The following is a 16,417-nucleotide window of genomic DNA, read 5'->3' as shown; positions in this document are numbered from 1 at the left end:
CACCCTGTCAAAACACCCACCCCGGCCCACACTGCAATTGGAGCCCTTGCACCATTCAGTGAGTTGGCAGATCCGAAACGGCCACACCTAGATGACGAACATGGGTGGGCTAACTAGAAAACTATTTTCGTGTGACCAGAGAAACCAACAATAATTCAAAAGAGCCCTCATACTGCACTTTCGGGGCTATGAAATATACAAACTATTCCAGCACCTTCCTCCTACCGGAGGTGTTGATGACTAAGATGCAGCCATCAAAGCACTAAACGTACAGTTTGATCTCCAATTAAACTCGGATTCTAAGAGGTTTAAATTGCGTCAAGCCAAACAAAGCGACGGAGAATCAGTTGATTCATTCTACGCTTGACTGTCGGCACTCGCAAGCACATGTACTGATGATGACCAGTCTAAGGAAGTCAGAGCCCAAATAATACAAGAATGAAGGTCTGCACAACTGAGGCGACTAATTCTACAACCGCCAGGCATCTCAATGGAAGATATGCTGGTACTTTTTTGTAAATACGACGTAGGGTGGAAGAAATTGAAGAAGCACTAAACAAAGGGGTGGAGGGACGGCAGAACCCCACAATCAAGACTGAAGCGGTGAATGGGGTCTGGAGCATGCTGGTAAATTGGTGAGAAAGAGCAGGACCAAATACAGAGGCCTCATGTCGTAACTGTGGCCTGGAAAATCACCCGCTAGAAAGACGCCCGACATCAGGCCGCATGTGCTCTGCATGCAACAAGCCGAACCACTTAGTAAGGGAGTGTAGAGGGAGCGGAAGAGGGCAAAGAGGATGGAGGGTGACACCCTTTCACCACAATGCTCAGACACCTGTCCATTGATGACAGGCCTAACATGGTGGAGAGAAACCAGGAAAAGTGGCAAGACTATGCGACAACCTTTGAGGACGACAAAGAGGAGGATGTATTCCACATATCATACGCAGCTCCCCACAACTAAGGGCAGTGGCCCCAAACATGCTGCCTGTTGGAAGCTGGCTCTGTATATACTATATCAAAGTGAGATGTGGCATGCACAGAGTCCAGGGGTTCCCCAGAGGCTTAACAGAGGCTAAAGCGGATAATACTAATGCTCTCTTTTGTAGTAGTCTTGTCGAGCAGTTAGGCTTATCAGAGGGTAGTGCAAAGCATTTGTTGTACACACATAGACAAGAGAAGAAGCACACACTCAATGACTTAACTCCAGACCAGTTGTTACCCCCCACTTTTTGCCTAGTGTTGATGCCAACTTTGATTGAAAGTGGGCTGGGACCCTGCTAACCAGGCCCCAGCCCCAATGTTCTTTCCCAAAAACTGTACTGTATGTAACCAATTGGCCCAACCCAGGCACACAGTTAAGTCCCTTGTAAAGTTTTATGGCACATTCCTATCCCTACAGATCCTTGTCCTCCAAAACAAGATGGAGGATTCTGCAGGGAGGGGGTCACCTCAGCTCTGGACACCTTTGGGGTGATCCTGGCTGGGGTGGTCACTCCTCCCTGTTTTCTCTAATTTTCCTGCCGGACCTTCCGCCAAATGTGGGGCTTTGTCTGGGGGGTGGGCCTCTCCATTAGCTGGCGTGCCCTGGAGCACTGTAATCTGAGGCTTGAGCCTTTGAGGCTCATCGCCGGGTGTTACATTTCCTGTAGGGGGAAGGTGTGAAGCACCTCTACCCAGGAAAGGCTGTGTTTCTGACCACAGAATGCACAAAAGCACTCACCCCATGTGGTTAGAAACTTGTCTAAAAATGGCAGGCTTGCACAGATCGGTCACTCCTACACTAGCAGTTGGGCTAACATACAGGGGGCATCTCTAAGATACCCTCTGTGTGCATTTTTCAATAAATCCCACAATGGCATCGGTGTGGGTTTATTGTGCTGAGAAGCTTGATACCAACCTTCCCAGTATTCAGTGAAGCCATTATGGAGATTGTAATAACAAACTCCCAGGCCATATTCTCGATATGGCTACACTGCACTTACAATGTCTTATAATAGACTTCGACACTATAGGGGCATATTGCTCATGCACGTATGCCCTCACCTATTGTATAGTGCACCCTGCCTTAGGGCTGTAAGGCCTGCTAGAGGGGTGACTTACCTATGCCACAGGCAGTGGGTTGTGAGCATGGCACCCTGAGGGGAGTGCCATGTCGACTTAGGGCCATATGTACGAAAGCATTTTCCCATAGACACAGAATGGGTAAAATCGTTTGATGCATCTGGCCCTTAGTCTTTTTCTCCCCACCAGCACACACATGCTGTGAGGGAGTGTGCATGTGCTGAGTGAGGGATCCCCTGGGTGGCGTGACACATGCTGCAGCCCCAAACAGGGCCCTTGGTACCAGGGGTACCATTTACAAGGGACTTATCTGTGTACCAGGGCTGTGCCAATTGTGGAGACAAATGTACAGTTTACGGGAGAGAACACTGGTGCTGGGGCGTCGTTAGCAGGGCCCCAGCACACTTTCAATCATAACTAGCATCAACAAAAGGCAAAAAGTTAGGGGGTAACCATGCCAACAGTGGCATATTTCTACACAACCCCCCCCTCTCCCCCAACGAAAGAGGGTGAGACTAACCTTTCCCAAGAGAGTTTTCATTTTCTAATTGGAAGAACCTGTGAAGGCCATCTGCATTGGCATGGGCAGTCCCAGGTCTGTGTTCCATTACAAAGTCCATTCCCTGTAGGGATATGGACCACCTCAACAGTTTAGGGCTCTCTCCTTTCATCTGCATAAGCCATCTGAGAGGTCTGTGGTCAGTATGAACTATGAAGTGAGTACCAAACAGGTATGGGCTCAACTTATTCAGTGAACAAACCACAGCAAAGGCCTCCCTCTCAATGGCACTCACAACGCTGCCCCCTGGGGTGTAACCTCCTGCTAATATAAGCAACAGGCTGGTCAAGGCCATCATCATTGGTTTGGGATAGGACTGTTCCTATCTCATGTTCAGAGGCATCAGTCTGCACAATGAATTGTTTAGAATAATCTGGAGCTTTCAGAACTTGTGCTGAGCTCATAGTTTCTTCCAGGGTGTCAAAAGCCTTTTGCCAGTCCAAGGTCCAGCTAATCTTTTTGGGCATTTTCTTGGAGGTAAGTTCTGTGAGGGGAGTCACTATGGATCCATATCCCTTCTCAAACCTCCTATAGTACCCTGTCAAGCCAAGGAATGCCCTGACTTGAATCTGGGCTTTTGGAGCTTCCCAGTCCAGAATAGTCTGGATCTTGGGTTGTAATGGCTGCACTTGGCCTCTACCTGCAAGGTGTCCCAAGTAAACCACTGTACCCTGCCCTATCTGACATTTGAGTGCATTGATAGAAAGGCTTGCTGCTTGCAGGGCCTGCAAAACCTTCTTCTGGTGGAACAGGTGATCCTGCCAGTTGTAGCTAAAGACAGCAATATCATCAAGATATGCTGCACTAAAGGACTCCAAGCCAGCAAGGACTTGATCAACCAACCTTTGGAAAGTGGCAGGGGCATTCTTTAAGCGACAGGGCATAACAGTAAACTGCATGTCCCCAGGCGATTCTGACCTTGTGTCTACCCAACGTTCAGCAGGCAGCCCTCCTCCTTGCTCAACATGTGGTTTCCCGGAACCGACCCCGTGGACCCAGCCTGCAGCATCTATGTGACCCCCAAGAGCCTTCTATTGAAAAGCATTAGGAGCCTGAAGCTGTGTTTGTACCCTGCACCCAGCCGCCCCTGTACCGCTTAGGGTGAGTGTTTGGTGCTGACCTGTGGCCCTCCCCCCGGTGCTCACCTATACCCAACAGGTCTGCCCTCCTAAGTAGCAGGTACTTGTCTGCCAGCAGATCTGTTTCTGAGTGCCCCCAGTCTCCATAGGATCCCATTATAAATTGAACTCCAACTTTGACCTCTGCACCTGGCCGGCCCAGTGTTGGTGGTGGTATAAGTTTGGGGTCATCCTGAACCCTGACCAGTAGACATCCTAACCCCTCGAGACTGGAACTATAAGTTGAGTACTTACCTCAAAACTGCACTAACACTTTTACTCCCTAGGACCGTTCTGATTATTGCACTGTCAACTTTAAAAAATGAAAAGTGTTACTTGCCTATAAACCATTTTATTTCCGAAACCTAAACAAAGTGCCTTTGATACATATGCTTAATACATGCTTGCAAATGTACTTACCTGCAACAAGATCCTTTTGGTTTTAGAAATAAAGTAACAAAGTATATTTTTCCAATATAAATACATTGGCCTGTAGTTAGTCATTGAGTGTGTGTCTCATTTCTTGACTGTGTGTGTACAACAAAAGCTTTGCACTACCTTCTGAGAAGCCTAACTGCTCGACCACACTACCACAAAAGAGAGCATTGGTAGTATCTACTTTAGGATCTGTTAAGCCTCTTGGGGAACCCCTGGACTCTGTTAACACTATACCTAATTTTGATATATTATATACAGAGCCAGCTTCCTACAGCAACTGAGCTACAAAACAGAGTGCAGAGAGTTATAGCACAAAGAAAACGGAAGTAAAACCCAGTTCATGTTGACCTCTGGTGCTTATTAGAGGTCATTATGAGGTCAAAACAAGGTGTACACCGGACACCCTGCTCCAATGTTATTCGTGCTGCTGTGTTGTTGCTCCCTTTGTCTCCTTGTGAGTCTAAACGGCTCACCAGACACACATCACTGATGATGAGAATAAATGAGATTTGCTGGCAGTCGAGTTTCTCACCTCAAGAAAGGTGAGAACTTAACGCCCCCTCACTGCATCACCCATCGAATGCGGCTTAAACATCAACCTAGGAGCACATAACTTCCTGTTAGGCAGCAGGCCTTACTATCGAGGCACTGGGAGGCCAAGCGTTCTCTGAAAGGCTGTCAATGGATGACTAACCACGGGGCGATTCCTGCACACTTCCCTCACCTGCCTAAGCCTCGGATTACTTCTGTATAGAACCGGGCTGAAGACCATAGGTCCTTTGAAAAAGGAGACATGCGGCAGAAACTGGTAGGGGCTACCCATCCCATCTAAGGGTTGTGGTTCTCGCACTCTCTTCCATATGACGGCACAGGCCTCGCTGTGTACCGATGCAAACGGCTGCCTTCTGTCTTTTTCTTTCTGTGTCCAGTTTCATCTCGCCTACTTTACTCTCAAATGCCAACTAGATTTATATCTGGATTTGTTATCAGGGCTCTGAGCGAACAGTTGGTATTTCTATCTGCCCTCTGGGCTCAGAATTGGTATTTAGAATTGGTATTTTTATCACCGCTGTAAACTAACAATTAGCATTTCTGTCAGGGCTGTAAACTAACAATTACTTTTTCTATCAATGTTATCATCTGGCAACTGGTGTTTCTATCAGCAATGTAAACTATCAATTGGTATTTCTATCAGTGCTGTAAACTAACAAGAGCCATTTGTACCAGTTATATAAGCAAACAATTGGTATTTCTCTTATTACTCTGAGCCAACAATTAGCATATTTAACAGCGCTTTCAGTTAACAATATTTATTTCTATCAGCGCTATAAACTAACAATGGGTATTCTATCAGTACTTTAACCCATAAACTCGTATTTCTACCAGCACTAAACTAACAGTTGGTTTTTAGGTCTTCCCGAGGCAGCACACACGCTGCTCTTCTGGGCCTTTTATTTCTAGCCATGGGCTTAGAGGACGCTCATTGCTTACTGATGTTTGGCTTCACTATCAATCTAATTTCCTTGCATTTTAGGTTGAATTCTACCAGACAGCACAGGCACAGCTGTCTGGTTTCCTAAAGACATTTTGGGGACATTCAGAAAGCTTCACTGGGAATGCATTGTGCCCGTTGCATACCATTAGCTTTGTGTGTTTTAATTCACATTTTCTTGCTTTCTATTTGCTGGCTATATTTGTTTTAGGCTGTTCAGGTTCAGTTTGTCCTTCCCTAGGAGCAAAGCCTTTTCACACTAAGACTCCTTGTATTCTTCCACGAGTGCTCCTTTTTGTAAACAGGCCTGTAAATCTTGTTCTCGTCTTGTCACATTTGCTGTGCAATCAAATGTAAGGCTCTGTCTTCCGAAGTAGGTTGGTGTTTAATTTTTCCCCCTGACTTATAGGTGAGAGGAATAATGTGAAAACCTTGCTGGTTAGTGGGGGTAAAGGAAGGGTTTTGTCTAGCACACAACATTTAAATGAACTGTGCAAGTATTTCAGTATACAGTATATTGGAACTTGTAAAGCACAAGCGAAGCACATTTTTTGATAATTCTGAAGTGTGCTGGAAATAAATACTTTAATCAGTTTGAAATAAATCAATGCACTAGGTGATGCTATTTCCACATATTATCGTTTGTGCGCTGTATACTTTTATTAGTAAAACTGGATGTCTGTGCAAATGTAGTGGTCATTTCAACTGAACATGTGTTGTCTGTAATGGCAGTGTGCTGTCACACCATGCTTACTCCACTCTACGCCACTCCACTCCACCTAACTGCACTCTACTCTGCACCACTCCACTTTACACCATACCACTGAACTCTGCACCATTGCACTCTACTGTGCACCACTCCACTCTGTGCCACTTCACTCTACGCATCTCTATTCTGCACCACTCTACTTTATGCCAGTGCACTCTTCACCACTCTACGCCACTCGCCACCACTGCACTCTGTCAATACATTCTACGCAATACACTCCACTCTAAGCCCCTGCACTCTATGCCAATCCATTGTACGCCACTCTAATCTATTCTGCACCACTGCAGTCTATGCCACTGTCCTCTACACCACTTTACACCATTAATCTATGCCACTCTACTCAGCCCCAATGCACTCTACCGCGCACCACTCCATTCTATGCTGTTTCAACCTACACTTTACCTCTCCAATCTACACTGAAACAATCTACTCTGCGCCACCACAGTCTATGCCACTCCTCTCTATGTCACCGGACTCTACACCACTCTACTCTAAACCATTGCACTCTATGCCACTGCACTCTTTTGTGCACCACTGTAGTCTATGCCACTGTACACTGCTCTAATGTACTCCACTGCAATCTACAACACTATACTCTGCAATATTACACTCCACACCACTGAACTCTATGCCACTCTAATCTGCACTACTGAACTTTATACTACAGCACTCTTCAGCACTCCACTTTACACCACCACCCTACTCTGCACCACTCTACACCACTGCACTTAACACCACTTTACTCTGCACCACTCTACGCCACTGCTCCCTGCCACTCAACCCTGCACCACTGCACCTGTATTTTACACCACTGCATTCTATGCCATTCTACTTTGTCCCACTCCACTCTGCACTACTTCACTCTATGCCACTGCACTCTACTATGCACTACTGAAATCTATGCCTCTACATTCTATGGCAATGTACTTTACACCACTATACTCTGGTACATGCAATGTCAATGCCCTCTACACCAGTCCACTCTACTCTGTGCCACTCCACTCTATGCGTCGACACTCTACTCTATGCCACCGCACTTTATGCCAGTGAACTCTGCACCCACTGTACTCTGACACTATACTCCGCAACACTGCACTTTACACCACTGAACTGTACCCCACTCCACTCTGCACTACTGCATTCTATGCCAATGCAGTCAATGTCACTGCATTCTACGCCACTCTACTTTGCATCACTCCACTCTGCGCCACTGTACTCTGCAGCACTCTACTCTACATCCTTGCACTCTATGCCAATGCACCCTATGGCACTATATTCTATTCTGCACTGCTCTATTCTGCACCACTCTATGCCACTGCACTCTATGCCACTGTACTCTACTCTGCACCACTAGACTGTATGCCACAGCACTCTTCTACGTAACACTCTAATCTATGCCCCTGCATTCTATGCCACTGCACTCTATGCCACTATACTCTGCAACACTCTATGCCTATTCACTTTACAGCAGTCAGCTCTACACTACACCACACCATTGTACACCACTCTGTGCAACTCTACTCTAAGCTACTCCAATACACAACACTATGCCACTTCACTCTACTCCACTCTTCACCATTCCACTCTACGCCACTCTACACCACTCTCTTCTGTGCCACCAGTATTAAGCCATGCTGAACAGCAGCCACACTGGTGTACAACATAGTTAAATTGCATTGGCAAAGCCAATAGATCTTGCATAGGCGAGACCTATTGCCTTTGCCAATGCTTGCTAGTGGCAAGCAGCTGCAGGCTTCCTTCCTCTTCAAATGCTTGTCCTTTCCCTGGAGCATGGGTGGATTAATTGTGGCCTTCTACTGTGTATTTTTTTAGGTGCAACTTCTTTGTCACTAAGCATGAGTGTGTCTTTCTGTGCTATCTTCCTTGCATGTTTGCCCCTTCACGTTCTTCCCCTGCTGAGCCTCTGCTGTTTGTCCAGTTGCAGTTAGCCAATCCCTCCCACTCTCACTTGTCCATTCCAGCCACCACAGATGTATTTGTGCTTGCGCCTGCCCTAAGTCAATTATCCGTTTTACCCTCGACTCTCCCTCCTTATCTCTGTGTTGCCACCTGTCCCCTCCCTCATCTGTTTCCTCCTTCCCTCTTCCTTCATGTTGCCTCGCACCCCGCAATTATCAAAAAAGCACTATTACATGGCCATACTCCCCACACCTTCCCCTGTTCGTGTGGCCCCCCATTCAACCTCCATCCCTCTGTTTTATCTCCTGCCAGCACGCCGCACCATCAATTAAAAACAAAAGTATGACACAGCAAGCTCTGGCCTCGTGATAGAGCTTATGTTTACTTGTTGTACAACATGACTAAAAAACATTGACAAAGCCAATAGCTCTCTTGTAGTCACGCCCTCTTGGCTTTTCCGGTGCCTGTTCTGTAAGTGCTCTAAGATAGCAATGGGTATTTCAACCATTACTTTAAAGTAACAATTAGTATGTCTCTTAACACTAGACACTATTATTTCTATCAACACTTTATCCCTACTCACGCCATCTTTATGAACACTCAGAGTTATTGATGGTTATTGCAATGTACACTCTAACCTAAAAAACACTATCTTTAGTAAAACGCTATCCTGCTGAAGCTATTTATATCAAGATCCAAACAGTCACTATCTTTAGCAGTACTCTAGTACTACTCTTGATGCCACTGGTGGCACTATCTCAACATTTTCATCTAATGCTCACTGTCTCTAATAATATTCTATCCCTCCTCTCACTTTATATTCCGTCTACATTCTGATGTCTTTACTATCTTAATACTCTCTCCATCCACTCATCTACCTACAAAGCAACACTCAGTGTACACTCTATCCCCTCCCACATTTCTTTCCCCATCAATACTGCAGCCTGACTTGCTCTCCCTATTAATGTCCTAGCTCTTCTGATACCAAGTCTACCAAACTTTTAGCTGAACACTAACTACATCTACCAACACTACCTCTGCATCCGTTGTATCTATCACTACTTTATGCCTACTCTTGCACCTCAGTCACCACTATTTCTGCCAACATTCTTAGGACACTTCCTATTTTCACATTGTCACTATTGCGATCACCACTTTAGCCATGCACAGCTTCATCAGCACTCCTCTTCTACATTTGCTTTCCACACCTGTCAGAAGTGCAACCCCGCACATGCTTCCTCCACGTATTCCACTCTAGCCATATACTTACTCTGGCTATAAGTGCCCTACCCAACAATCCTCTCTCCATCTCCTTGCATTCTAGCTATACCTGCTCTCTCCATTTTATGGCACAAGCTCTATTTGGCTATTACACTCTAGCCATACACTTGCTGTCTTTATAAGTACTCTAGCCCAACACTTACTCTACTCATCTATTGGTATTCTAGCCCCACACTTGCTATCTCTCTTTTCCTCTCCTTGCACTTGTTCTTGCCATTGAAACACACACTATCCCTACAATTGCTCTTTCTTTGAGCATCCCAGGTCTGCACTTCCTCATTCTATCAATCAGCTCTCTAGCCCTACACCTTCTGTCTCTCCACATAACCTCACAGCAGTGGCGTAGCGGGGGGGTGCAGGAGGGGCCGGCCGCACCGGGCGCAACATCTGGGGGGGGGCGAGTGCTAAAATCCACGGGTTAGGGGGCGCAAATTACTTGCCTTGCCCCGGGTGCTGACAACCCACGCTACGCCACTGCCTCACAGTAGCCCTACAGGTGCTCTTTCTATTGGCACTCTAGTTCTACATTTGCGCCTTCCATCTATCATCCCTCTAACTCTACACTTTCTCTCTCCATACAACCTCATTGTAGCCCTGCAGTTGCTCTTTCTATTTGCACTCTGGCTTTGCACTTGATCATTACACCTATCATCTCTTCAACCCCACTCTTCGTATAAGTCTTCGTATAACCTCACAGTAGCCCTATAATTGCTTTTTCTATTGGCACTGTAGTTATACACTTGCTCCCCATGGATTACCTCCTAAGGCCTATACGTGTTCTGCCTATTGCCATTCGAGCCTTACCTTTACTCTGTCGCCACCCTAGTCCTGCCCTAGGCAACTCTCTATGTATTGGCATTTCACCTAACATTTGCCATCTCACTCTACACATTGCTCAAATTCACAGAAAGTGCCTTTCTCTCCACTTGCAGCTGGTTCAAAGTGGGCTTTTAACTTTAAATAATAGATATGTTGCCTGCACCCCTTTAGTGAAGTTTTCCTAATAAAGTATTTAAGCACCGTTGTAACATTATAGCTGTCTGCTATTTGAGTGACTGATTATGTGCTGGTTTGTTCTGAAAGGCTTGAGGTTTATAAAATATCACTGGTAAAATGTCAGTTGCGGCGACTGCTTTCCAAATTAATTTTTTTTATTACAAGCATAAGGCAGGCTTGTTACTGTAAGGGCATACTTTCATTTTTACCTTTTTATTTTTGTGGCATTTGCTTGCAATATTTTGTTAATGCCCATCCAGCGTGCCAAGGTCACGCCTATTGGCTTTGCCACCTTTATTTGAATCACATTCCCAGACATTGCCTTGTTTTAATTTCCTAGGAGAAATTATTTCCCATAACTTATACAATATCACATATGGTACAAAAGGTGCGTTAACTGCTGACATTTATTGCAAGAGTAAAATTATTGAGACACTAGCGAGCTAATTTATTTCACAATGCAATGGTTGTTGCGCCATTTACTGTCTTTCTATGAAATTTTCTGCTCTCGCAAGCCCTTTTTTAGGTCTTGGCTAGACAGCCCATGCACTGTCTTAAAGAGAAATGTTGAGTTTAATCTAAGGGCTTTAGCCCACCCATAGGCCTCCCATTTGCTTGCTTCATCACCACATGTATATCCCGTGCCTCCATTTGTCCATGCTATGCATGCCCAGTGAGGAGCTAGCCATATGATGAAGCATGACACACATTTAGGTGTGTGAGAGCACCAATCTTTGATACTAAGGGTTCCCAGTTATACTTCTCCTCCCAACTTGCTCTTTTCCTCCTGTTCTTTAGGAACCACACCATCCTTTTGATTCAAGGTTCAAGATCTATGAGCACATGTGTTGGACCTTCATTGGCTCTGTGCCCCCCTTATCTTTTTGTGCATAACGTGGTATGAATGCATCATGCCTCTTCTTGTGTTTAGCATTCCCCCCAGCATGGACCAAGTACTTATGGCATTCCACTGCTCCTGTTTTAGGAGCTATTTTTGTTCTTTGTTTCAGCACTCCACACGAGTGCTCATATTTTCACTTGCTCCATACTCCTCTCAGCCACCCACCAACCCATTCCAACCCCACCTCAGCCACATCCAAACACTAATCTCTTTAGAAGCATCTTGGTACCAAGAGAACACATTAACTGCATTTTTTTAAACTTTTATATAGCGTGAACAGCACAAACTTGACTAAAGGTTTACACGAGCACAAGTTACATTACACAAGGAGACATTGATTTTTTTTGTAGGCACAGGGAGGATAAGTGATTTGCCTAGAATCAGAGAATGTTGAGCCAACACTGAGACTCAAACCCTATTCCCCAGTTCCAATGTCGGCAGCTCTGGCCATTAAACCACATCCTCTTCCATCGTGTTGGTAGCAATCTGGATGTTTCTGCAGGTTGCACCAGTGGTGGCCGGCATCTTTAGGAGGGAGGGGGGCTGGCGTGAAGCACACACACACTCATTCTTTCACACACACATGCATGCATGCACATCCATTAACAACACTCATAACATTCAAACATGCACTCATGCACCAAACATTCATTTTAAAAGATCACACTCTCATTCTTTCACACACACACACACACACATCCATTAACAACACTCATAACATTCAAACAATGCATGCATGCACCAAACATTCATTTTAAAAGATCACACACACACACTCATTCTTTCACACACACACACACATTCATTAACAACGCTCATAACATTCAAACATGCACACCAGCACCAAACATTCATTTAAAAAAATCACACACACACACACTTACCTTTAGCCTTGGAGGTCCCATGAGGGTTGGGACTGCTGCCTTCCCTAAGGTCAGCCAATGAGGGAAGGCAGCAATCCCAGCCTCGTCACAGAGTGGGATGGGGTCAGTGAGACTGCTGACCCCATCCCACTCTGTGATGAAGTGTCACTGATTGACATTCGCCCTGGGCGCTTCAGGGCTTAAACCTGAAGCGCCCAGGTCAAAGTCAATGGGTGACGCTTTCCTCGTCACCCAGGAGAGGGCCTCGAGGCACCTTTGCTGAGCCGAGGTCACGCCCATAGGAGCTGTGACCTCCTCAGCCCAGCAAAGTTCAGCTCAGGCAGCCAGGAGTATGCGCAAATCAAGCATGTCTGCTCCTGGCTGCCTGACCTGAACAAACATGAAGAGTGTCTGTCAGGCTGACCTTTGTTCAGCCTGACAGACACTCTTCAAGAGGGGCAAAGGGTGGGGGGGGGATGGGGCAAGGTTGCCCCTCCGCCCTAAAGGACGGGCCGCACCTGGACTGCACTTTCTATATGACACACAGCTTTTGACACACGAAGAAAGCACTTGAAATGTTTTTTTATCTTCTGCCTTGTTTAATGAGTAACCCTTTCAGTAATTGTAGCAGTTTGGGGCTCAGCCTCACGTATGCTGCCTCTGGATTTACTTGTACAAAGGCACCACCTACTGCTGATCTAAGGTAATATTCTTACAGTGGCTGCAGATTTCCAAAGGCGTGAAGGGACTTTAGGATGATTTTTTTTTCTATTATAGTTTGAATCTCTTGAGTTAGAAATCTGTGTTCTCCAATAAACTGTTCCATAACCACAGCTTCTACCCGTGTCCTCATTTTGAAGTGAAATCATTACATGATAAGCCTCCAACTTCAAGGCAGCTGTTGGGCCATTCTTCCAACAGTGCCACTGGCAAAACAACAAAAAATAGCACCATCTATAAGCTCCTTCTCAGCTCTATCTCTCTGAATCCCCTTCCTGGGATAGGAAAATGCTCTTTAAGCCACCCAAATGCATCTGAACAGTTAGCGGTGGATATAAGCAGCTCAAATCACTCTACATATAGCTCTGTTCATTGTGCTTTTTCCAGTGGGCACTACTGCCAGTCAATGTGCTTAAAAAAATGTGCCGGCTTGATTTGAACCAATATATAAATTAACTGCTTTTGGGATAAAGGCAATTCTTAACAAGCACAGACGCTGCCACGAGATCAAGATATTTTTTTACAATGAAAAGGTTTAGTGGAATAAGGAGGAAAAAGTGAAATTATGTAAGGTGAATCTGAAGAGGGTACACAGGCTTGTCAGTGGTTTCAACAGTGAATAAAGGAAACAAAACAAAAAACAAGTACTGGAAAAGCCAATAAGTCTTGCCTAGGCTGGGCTACTGGCTTTGTTTAGCCATGCTTCAATGCACGGCTGCTGCTGTGCAGTATGACTGAAAGTAAAGAAAAAAACTTGCTATGATGCGGCCAGCCATGACTGCTTCATTGTGCTTTTTTTCTTTATTTTCATGCTGTACAGCAGTCGCACTGCTGCGCCACATGGCTAGACGTTTTGTCAAAGTCAATAGCTCTTGCCTAGGAGAGACCGATTGGCTTCGGCTATGCTTTGCTGTGTGTGTTCCTTTTTTTAACCTTTTTTTTTACTTTTCCCTTGCACGCGGACGTTTAAATGCTCTTATTTGACAGCAGCATTTTGCAATTATTTAATACACTGGTGCTTGTTCTCTCTTGACTTCCTAATCATTCGGAATTAGGAGAGTTTATGTTGTTTCAAACCATACACGTGATACTGTTCAATTATTAAACATCTCGTAAATGCTCAGTCTATTACTGCACATGTACATTTAGGTGGTCATTCTGACCCTGGCGGTCTTTGACCGCCAGGGCGGAGGACCGCGGGAGCACCGCCGACAGGCCGGCGGTGCTCCAATGGGGATTCCGACCGCGGCGGTAAAGCCGCGGTCGGACCGGCACCACTGGCGGGGTCCCGCCAGTGTACCGCCGCCCCATTGAATCCTCCGCGGCGGCGCAGCTTGCTGCACCGCCGCGGGGATTCCGACCCCCCCTACCGCCATCCAGATCCCGGCGGTCGGACCGCCGAGATCCGGATGGCGGTAGGGGGGGTCGCGGGGCCCCTGGGGGCCCCTGCAGTGCCCATGCCACTGGCATGGGCATTGCAGGGGCCCCCGTAAGAGGGCCCCTACATGTATTTCACTGTCTGCTGCGCAGACAGTGAAATACGCGACGGGTGCAACTGCACCCGTCGCACAGCTTCCACTCCGCCGGCTCGATTCCGAGCCGGCTTCATCGTGGAAGCCTCTTTCCCGCTGGGCTGGCTGGCGGTCTGAAGGCGACCGCCCGCCAGCCCAGCGGGAAAGTCAGAATTACCGCCGCGGTCTTTCGACCGCGGAACGGTAACCTGACGGCGGGACTTTGGCGGGCGGCCTCCGCCGCCCGCCAAGGTCAGAATGAGGGCCTTAATGTTATCATTCGTCTTTACCGTGCATAAAACAGATCGACTTATTACAAAGGGTTTTAAACCTGCCTTGCAAGAACCGGCAACGTTAATAACGTCTGTCAACGTACCAAGCATAGGGGAAAGCTTGCACCCACCCTTAGGCATCTCAGAGTAAAGCTGACACTCAAAACACATTGACACCTCTTTACTGGTGTTTCAGGGGCACTGTAATGCGTAAGTAGGTACTTCAGTGCCACAACCTATTTTTACCTTATTTTACTGACATTATTTAGATGAGGGTTGGCCAACTTGGGTCCAGGAGGGCTTATCCTTACCAGATTTTCAGTGTATCTGCACAAGGTTCATTTATATCTAACCAATTTAAATAGACCTCAAGTACATAGTAGTTTTCCTGAGAATCTGTAATGGATCTGGTCCACCTCAACCTACGTTGGACACCCGTACTTCAGAAAACATTACATTCACTTGTTCTAATCTATATCACTATATACAGTCTATTTTCATGCTACAAAAAGCCCTTAAGTGCCAGATGTACAATGATTTTTAGGTCGAGCGCACAAGTGCTTTGACCTGTTGTACGTATTGTGGGCTTTTAACCATGCTCACCGCATGCCCATCACTTTTACTTGTTTCTTTCAAAAATCCTTTGTTATCATTGGTTAATTATTTCCTGTTGTCTCTCATTGGGACAGTTTTGTTACCGCCATGCAGACTGACCCTGTTACATGAATAATTGCATGATTGCCGAAACATTTAACTGTTAGCAAACTTTTTTCCTTTTGTGTCTCTCCTGTCGTGCTCATGCTTATGGCGGCCATGGTGCTTTGAATCGGCTCCCTTACGACAACTGTTTTACTTTTCATTTTCAATTTAAGTGGCAAGAAAAGCCCAGTTAGGAATTTGCAACACTAATAGCTCTAACTTTAGCAAACCTGAGACCCATTGCATTGCAATTGCTTGTTACCAGATGCAACCCATCTGAATTTCTAAATCAGAGGGTTTGCGAATGGCAGAAAGTTTTTTTCTAATGTGCTAAACCTTTTTAGCCACTCGCTAAAGTTTTCTGAATTGCTAAATGGATTTGTATATAGTTACTGATTCACTATTTGGAAGGGGTGTATTTTAGGCCATCGTTTCTAATAGTGAACAAGACCTCTATGTATCAATAGTTTGCAACCATAATTCTGTTTCGGAATTAGGGTGCAAGCTTCAAGTGAAATAGTAAGTGGTGACCACTCTTTTTATGTCTCGCCTGCAGGCAGTGCGCACATGCACTGTGATGAACTATTGTGCCTAAAAAAAAAACACTTTAAATAAGGGCTTTAGCCTGCTGTAGGAAGATGGCTCTGTATATACTATATCAAAATGAGATATAGTGTGAACAGAATCCAGGGGTTCCCCAAGAGGCTTGACAGAGGCAATAATAGATAATATTAATGCGCTACTTGTGGTAGTGTGGTCGAGCGGTTAGACTTATCAGACTTAAATGTTAAGCATTTGTTGTTCACACACAAGC

The sequence above is a fragment of the Pleurodeles waltl genome, chromosome 11 (genome assembly GCF_031143425.1).
Source record: "Pleurodeles waltl isolate 20211129_DDA chromosome 11, aPleWal1.hap1.20221129, whole genome shotgun sequence".
NCBI classification, from domain to species: Eukaryota; Metazoa; Chordata; class Amphibia; order Caudata; family Salamandridae; genus Pleurodeles; species Pleurodeles waltl.
Note: the sequence above shows the minus strand (reverse complement) of the source record.